The 8,901-nt window shown below is 34.2% G+C and overlaps 1 pseudogene across 1 annotated transcript; it reads right to left on the reverse strand.

Annotated features, from left to right (window-relative positions):
• Positions 1–5,732: 5,732 nt before the first annotated feature.
• LOC309644226 (small ribosomal subunit protein uS15m pseudogene) lies at positions 5,733–6,587 on the reverse strand (annotated as a pseudogene). Its single transcript has one exon. The product of its transcript is annotated as a small ribosomal subunit protein uS15m pseudogene (transcript).
• Between the last annotated feature and the right edge of the window lie 2,314 nt (positions 6,588–8,901).

Below are 8,901 nucleotides of genomic sequence, written 5' to 3' on the forward strand. Positions count from 1 at the left end.
CACTCAGTTCATGTGAAGCGAAAATAGTTTACCTTATAATTTCAAAGGTGAATTCTTTTAAGTTCTAAGATTCTGTAAGGAATGATGCGATGCCTGCAACAGTTCTTTTAATGATAATTTATGTTACAGAGAAGAGGAAAAATGGGCCAGGTCTGTACACTATTTGAAAGGCATCAGGTTCCATTCTTTTACTGCAGTGTTCAGTTTTCTTCAGATTATGGAGGAGAAAAATGAATCATAATTCATTTTCAAGGTTGCCAGGAGCCACTAATACTTCCAAATTGGTATTCATGTATTATTATATTTTACATTACAAAACCTTAAAGAAACAATAAAGAAAATTAAATTTTGACACAGAATCTTACTTCGGGGTAATAACCACCATAATTTGATTCTTTCCTGCATCTGTTGTTTTTGACAATGTATTAATGAGATCTTAAAAATCTTCTAATAACTTTTGTCAACTTAGTAAATAAAATAAATACTGGTAAACAGTAGTAAGTGAAGATCGATTGAAAGGAAAAAAATTAAGTGACAAATAAAAATATGATATATTATCAATGATAGAAACACATTAAATTTGTTGCAGTGTATCTAATTTTAAATATTTAATTGTTGAGGACAAAAACCTAAAGAAATTAATATTTAAAGTAATACAATATGTACTTAACATGCCCAATGAATATTAAACTGCAGATATCAGGAGGCCTACATGCAGTTAGACACAGCTATGATTACCATAAATGTTGTGAAAAAAATCAACAGTGTTTTCTATTCTATAGTTTCACTATTCTAAAAAAAAGAGAGAAAAGAAAACAGATATAGAAGTACACTTTTGTTAAAAATATTTTCAATCATTAAAAATATTATTTAGCTTGGTTTCTAATTTGAACTCTGAAAAGTATAATTTATGTGATTTAGGATACACACTAAGTGATTAAAAGTTTAATCTTTTCTGATATTGAATTAGTTATATAACCACCTCTCTCCTACCTATGTAACTGGAACATCGTAACAATCTTCCTTTAAAAGGTGCATGCATTTCTTTATAAATGAATAATAGCATCGTATTATTGAAAACCCAGACAGTGTTTTCTTATATTCTGCTTACTAATGGTATTAAATAATAGCATACAATTAATATGCTGAAACAGATTTCAGGTGATTTAAAAGGATTTTGGATCAACTGTATAGTCAAATATTATAAAACATATTTTATGTATTTGTCATTGTCTACTAAGATGAACATTTTTTTCATTAAATGCCAGATAAAACCTGTGGAATAACTGAGGGAACAATGAATTCCTGCACTGACTAGAGGAAGAGCCCACTCATTTTTTCTCACTGATCATACTACTTAAATAATTCTAGGTATGGTTCTTATACTGAGGAAAGAGGAAGACAGAATTGAAAAAAGACGTGTGAAGGATACTGACAAAGAAAGGAAGACTATATGCCCACACATGTTAGTGTCCAAGCAGGTGAAATGATAGCAGAGGCACCTTTTTATCATCATTGGACACCAATAAACTGAGGGAAATCCTCTTGGGAATCATGCAAAAATCTAGGCATTGCAGGTCTTAGTGATTTGGAATTCAGAAATAATTATTCATACTGTCCACTTATATGTCTACTAGACTTACTTTACCACTTATGGGTAAGACAGAAATAACTAAAATAATTATGTCCTCCAGCTTCCTTCCTCTCTCTCTCCCTCTCTTTCTCTCTCTCCTGAGTAAAAAATGGGATGTCTTCACAAATAAATTCATTTTCTAACTACTTACTTTCCTTATAAAAAGATAGTGAAAATTTCACTTGTAGTCATGAGGTAGTATCAGAATCTCTACTGACACTCCCACTGTAAATAACTAGAAAGATGGGCAAAAATATAGGAAGCAACAGTTTTCAGCCATTGCAAAAGAGCCAGCATAAATTTATGATTGTTGAGAGAAGGAAATCATTGCTCTGGACTTCCAGTGAGGGAGAGGACACAGACCGAGACAGTTTTGTTGAACTGAAGAGAAAGATAAGAGGTTCAGGGAACCTAAGAAGGCTGGAATGTGTGAGAGAGAGGACCACAGAAAAGGGAGCAGTTTAGCAGAAGAGCTTTAAAAACAAAAACTCTACATAGGGATCCACTTGAGTCTTTGCCTAGATACTAATCTATGAATTTGTCAGATGAAATTTCCAAAATGCCAGACAAAAATTAACTTCCAGGTAAAAAAATGACTACCTAGGAGCTGTAAGTTGAAAGAATTACCATAACTCAAAAAGGGCCAGAAATTGTTGGATATGCCAACAGCCAAAGTGTAGAGACCTTGTTAAGCATAGGAGACATTCAACAGAAAGCCCAGAAGAGTCTCATCAGAGTAATGGGGCTGAATGAGCCACAAAGTAAAGACTACTCTGATTTGTCCAAAATAATAAAAAATGAGCCTCAGGCTGTGAAAATTCATGTTTAAATAACCTAGATGTCTATCAATAAAAATTGCAACTTTCCTTAAAAGAATACAACAGCATCAGGTATTTGGCAACATAAAATTTATCAGTTTTGACATCAAATAAATGTATTAGACAGGTGAGGAAGCAGAAAAATATGACCCATAGCAAGAAGACAAATCGGAAAACAGAAACTGAAACGATGGGATTAGCAGAAAAGAAATAGAAAGTTATCATTAATATGCTTCGAGATTTACATGAAAGCATGTATATAATAAAGAGTTTAAAAATAGGCAAAAGTTTTCTAAAGATAAAAATATAACTTGTGAAATTGATATTTCACTGAAGAATTGATAATTAATCAAATTGGAGATCTAACAGTAGAAACTATGAAATAAAATCACAGAAAGAAGTAAGCTAAAATAAATAAATAAATAAATACACAGGGACAATTCCTAGGTGGAATTTGGAACAAGAGTAAATGATCTAATATATATGTAATTGGCATTCCAGAACAAGAATAAAGACACTAAAAATAATTGAGAAAATAATAGCCAAGCTTTTCAAAATGAAATAAAAATGATAAACTTAGTGATCTAAAAACGAACAACAAAACAAATGCTTATTTATTAAGATCTAAAAGAATCAAAATTGAAAATTAAAACTATTTATAATTTGTATTTTCTCTATTCAGCTATTCTTGATATTTTTTTTTTTCCAGTATTGGACACATTGTATTCCATTTTCTTAGAATACCATTATTCCAAATAACTACTTTTATATTTGCCTCATGCTAATAATTTGGTCAACAATTCCATGTTTTCTATATAGGGGTTGTTTCCAGCTTATGCATTTCAATAGCATCCCACCACTGTTTTATTATTTACTTCTTTGTATAATTGCTTAAATACTTGTTTATTTATGCCTCTACATGTTAAGCAGCTTCAGAACACAAGCAGCATATTGCTCATTTTTTCTACACCCAGCTCCTACTTTCATCAACACAAAGATATAAGAAAGAAAACATACACGATAATGTCATCGGGTATCTAAACACCTAAAGGGCCACCCTTGTCTTTTTTAGAATCCTATCCCCTAATAATAAATGCAATTCCAAAATGTATTTAACTACAGGAGAGAGTTATTTCCATGTAATGGAAATAAATATTCTAAGCTCAACCAGAAACCTATATTAAAATTGAAGAAGAAGGGCTTCCCTGATGGCTCAGTGGTTGAGAATCTGCCTGCCAATGCAGGGGACACGGGTTCGAGCCCTGGTCTGGGAAGATCCCACATGCCGCGGAGCAAGTAGGCCTGTGAGCCACAACTACTGAGCCTGCACGTCTGGAGCCTGTGCTCCGCAACAAGAGAGGCCGCGATAAAGAGTGGCCCCCACTTGCCGCAACTGGAGAAAGCCCTCGCACAGAAACGAAGACCGAACACAGCCAAAAATAAATAAATAATTATTTAAAAAAAAAAAAAATTGAAGAAGAAAATGGCTGAACCAGTATCAACAATAAAATCTCAGATACATCATTTTCTTATCATGACAAAGTTTATCCCTCTGAATTGTATGCCTGCTATTTCCTATCAGTTCAAAAGAGGTCTCTGGACACTAGAAAAAAAAACTGCAAAAAAGTGAGAGAAATATGTACACAGTAGCTATTTACATTGTCATGGATTATCCATCATTTGGAGTGTTTTGTGCCCTAAGCAGATATGCAGTGATAAAACATTAGTGAATAGGACAGAAATGAGATAAAAGTAGTTTCAGCCCTTTAGTAGTGTGTAACCTAGGGCGAGTGTCTTGACAATTCTGAGCTGCCCTTTAATAGTCTCAAGATTTGGGCTGATATATCACCAAACTTGCACGGTTTCATGGTTTAATGAGGACTCAATTAAGTAACAACAGGAAATAATATTTGTGAAACTTAGTAATAGCATTTGCTCAATAAATGTTAGTTGATTGTCAATATTAGGAATGATACAATTGTAGAAATAGAGTCACAAATTTATGGTTGCCAAGGAGGAAAGTGGGGGAGGGATAAGTTGGGAGTCTGGGATTGACATATACACACTACTATATATAAAATAGATAACTAATAAGAACCTACCGTATAGCACAGGGAACTCTACTCAATACTCTGTAATGGCCTATATGGGAAAAGAATCTAAAAAAGAGTGGAGATATATATATATATATATATGCATAACTGATTCACTTTGCTGTACAGCAGAAACTAACACAACGTTGTAAATCAACTATACTCCAATAAAAATTAATTAAAAAAAAAAGAATGATACAACTGTATATTTCCTTCTGGCTCCACACCTACCAGGGAAGTCCCTTCAGGCATTCTGGTGAATCTGCTCTTTGTGTATTTAAATTCCTAGCCTCCTCACATTCATTCCTTGGTCTCTAGCTAAGGCCTTGGGCAGAGACAGGCCTCCATATGGGGAGGGAAGGGGAAACCTTGAAGATAACTTTTCCCCACTCTGATTCAATACTCACTACTTTCCCATGCCTGGGCCTCCCTAGGTTGTGCCACACCCCCATCCTCACCCTTACCCCCAACTCAGGGTTCATAAAACTGCTGGAGCCTTTTGTTTGGGGCTCCCTCCAAAGTGGGGTGAAAAGCACTGACCTACCTGGCTCCATGCTCCATTTCATGGGGTAAAATGCAATGGAGTCCTGAGCCTTTCTCTTATTTCACTGTAGTAAGTGATCAAAGTCTTAACTCTTTAATTTCTGCCTTGTTGCCTTAACTGGCTACCCTGATGCCTGGCAGCTCCCCTTTCACCCAGCTCAGCTGAGCTCCTGACACCTAGTAAAATAAAATCAAAGCCAGAGGTATATACTTTTTAATTCCTATATTTAAACAAAATTACTTTGAACAAAATATAAAACTAAACAATGCATCTTACTTAATTTATGAATATTTTTGTAAAGAGCATCATTTTAAATATTATAGATTTTTAAATTCATTTTAATAACATTTTATATCTTTTATATGTGTTTTAATAACATTTATTAAAAGAATGTAGTGTTATAATAAGCATTCCTTCTGACTGAAAGTTAATATAGTCATTTGAATTTTTTGTAAGAGTCATATATATTGCAAATATACGTCTTCCAATTTTTAAGAAGGCAAAAGCTTTCTTATAAGGGGCCCCATCTATAATCCTCATACATTTGCCTATTTATCTATTTGAGAAATTGATATTCAGTATAAAAAATTTAGTTGCTATTCTTATTACCAAATACATGGCTATGAGGCAAGGCAGAAAATATCTTTTTTTTTTTAAATTTCAACATTTATTGGTTTTCTTTGATTGCCTCTGGTTCAGTTTTGGAAGGGCTCTCTGGGTTCTTCTGACCTTGTTTCCGGGCTGCTGCAGCTGCAGCTTTTAAGGTCCTTTTTTGCTTCTTTAGCTTTTGAGCCTCTTGGAAAACCCGAATGCACAGAGCCTTCTTGGTCACCCAGAGGCGGTGGGCTTTTCGGTAGTACAGAGGGGGAAAGGTGTACTCAATCCCCAGCTCCCTGCATGTCTTCTCAAAGACAGCATAGTTGGTCTTGCGGAGGTTTGTGAGCATCTTTTTCCTCTGGTCAATGCTCAGCAGCAGATAGCGCTTGTGGGCTTCGTCCTTTCGATGTTTCTGCATGTGTTCTTCATAACTGCGGATCTTGACAGTCAAGGCAACGATTCGAGCCTCCAGGGAGCTGGTGTCCTTAGGGTTTTCCTCGACCTTGTTCATCAGCTGCTCTTTCTTGATTTTTAGCTTCTCTTTCTGGTTGGCCATTTCCAAAGATAAAGAGTTTTTTCACGACATCATCAACCTTCTCAATTCCAGGGATGTCCTGGTAGTCCTTGAGCAGCATAGAAGGGGGTGGGTCATCTTCATGGCTGGGCTGGACTGGTTTCTGGGTGGCATATCCACGGGTGGCCCGGAGGATGAAACCTCCAGGACGTGAGGGAAGGTCCCGCTGGACGGAGAGAAGCTTGGCGCACCCTTCGCCCGGCAGCCCGAGGACTGGGGCCTGGGTCACTGCCTGGGTCCGAATCGGACTCAGCGCCCTCCACGCCGCCCTCAGCATGGTGGCTTCTGACCCCCGAGGGACCCGCCCCACTTAATCAGAAAAATAAGTGGAGTGCTGAGAACAGTTGGAACTTAAAACACCATCTTTTTTTGATCAAAGCAGTAGCAACCCTGCTCAAATTCAAGAGCAGGAAAGAGACCCCCTTATCTCCATTAAAAGAATGTAAAATAATTTGCTGCTATGTTTTTGTCTGCTTGCTTATTTTACTTTACCCTTATATTATTAAGGAAATTGAAGTTGCAAAATTACAGGGTTGAAGCTAAGGTTTTAGGGCATTTAGAAAAGTATATTTGTGATGAGATTTGTTTCCTCTGTGATTGTTTTCCTTAATTTCTCACTGCTGAAGAAACTGAAAAAAAAACCTGTGAACAGGAAGATACAGTATGTGAGGCTTGATATTTTCTTGCCTCAGCTAGTGGTCTCATCAATAAAGCTGTATTTGGTGGTGATAGAGGCTGTGGACAGGCTCAACAAGGCAGGCTTATGGTCATTTTATTTGACGTTTTGTGCATCTTTATACATGCAAAGTGTTAAAGTGTTTCAATTAAATATTTTAGTGGAGAACTGTAAAAACCAATTTAGAAACCTAAATTGAAGATGTTTCCTTTGTTATTCAACATATAACCTGTTAGAACAGGGTTTTCTTTCCATAAAGAATTGATTTTAAATCAAATACTCAACATTTGTAGAGCTCTTTTTATTTAAGCTAGCAAAGTAATTCAATTATTCTAATTATATCATAATTCTGTGATCACATTTTTCCTACCTGCTTGAATTAAAGAACTGAATTTCAAACCTTTTGATATCTATGAGTGCACATGTATTCATATTTCTTATTAAATTACATGTATACAATTGATTGATACTTTTAGAAGTCCTCTGATTATGATTTCTTCAAAGAAGTTATTAAAACTAGACAATAAAGGTCATTTTGTGTATTATTTGTGTTTACTTTCTATAACAATAGATCACACATAATTTATCACCCTGTGTTGACTCATTTGATTTCCAAAATAATCTCTATTTCTAAATTATTTTTCTTTTGATTTAAACAATTTACCTTTAGTTTGCATGAATTAAATTGTATGAATAGAATTGAGAATATATACTCAAATCATTAGATTAAGTATTTTGTATCAAAACATTTTTTATTATGGTAATTATCTTATCTCAAAATGACCTATATATGGAATTTTATGTGTAAATTATTGTTGGATTTATTTTAACCTAGTCACAGATATTCATACTAAGGACATATTTATTAGCTCACTTTTTTGTCTTTGGAGTTACATTTTTCTGATATCACTTCTCTACAAAACACAAATAAAGAACTTTCAGAACATATGTTGGAAGGTGAAAAAAATTATTTCTAAGTTAAAAAAACATTTTAATTTCAGATTTATTTGTGTAAAGGGTTAAGGTTATATGAATGTCATCTCTTTATTAAGTACTACACTCTAGTTTTATTACTAATTCTACTCTTTATCAAATCAAACACTGCATATGGTTATAACATTGATTTCTTAATTTTATGAAAATTGTCCTACCAACAGCTGGTCTCTTGAACAAATGAATATGTCAATGGCTGATTACAGATTAATGATATAGCTATTCTTCAAAAGTGCAGCATTTCTCATTCAAAATTAGCCTCATAGTAGTTTAGAATGCTTATTTAAAAGGAACACTCTTTAACTTATGCACTTAAATATTTTTGTTGATATGAAATTGAATGCTTCTGAAGAGCATACACACTTTAGGAGGAAAAAAAGAACTGAAAGAATTTAAATTTAGGATTATTGAAAAGCACATCTGCTTTGAATGTGATGACTTATCAAGATCAGCATGAAGCAACTGCTAATCAAATTTGCCTGAAGACATCAGACAATACTCTGTTATCAGATAAAATTATTTAGGATCATTTTTTTAAATGTTTATTGAACTTGTAAAAATTTAAAAGTTGAGTTAAAAATCAGGAAGTGCTTTGAAATTCTCCTTACCTAGCATATTCCGAAAAACTTGTGTCATCATGCATTTAAAATGATATGGAATGCTAATCATAGCAATAGTTTTCTTACACTTTGGGATACTACAACAACATCATTATGCTACAGCAATTTCTGAAAATGAGTGTTCTTTTACCATGTTACTTCTTGGCCTATCAGCTACTGTCATAAATGATCTAACTATCCATCAACCATATATTTGAAAAATGTCTTTTATATTGGGTCCCAATGGTTAGGTAAGCAATGACAAAGGTAATAGACAGAATAAAATTAACAAATAAGCCTAGTCTCAGTGTTAATATCTTGAACATACCACTGTGATGCTTCCCAGTTTTGAAGAATTTTGCTTTTCTTTATTA

This window comes from Balaenoptera physalus (genome assembly GCF_965194825.1).
Source record: "Balaenoptera physalus genome assembly, chromosome: 1".
NCBI classification, from domain to species: Eukaryota; Metazoa; Chordata; class Mammalia; order Artiodactyla; family Balaenopteridae; genus Balaenoptera; species Balaenoptera physalus.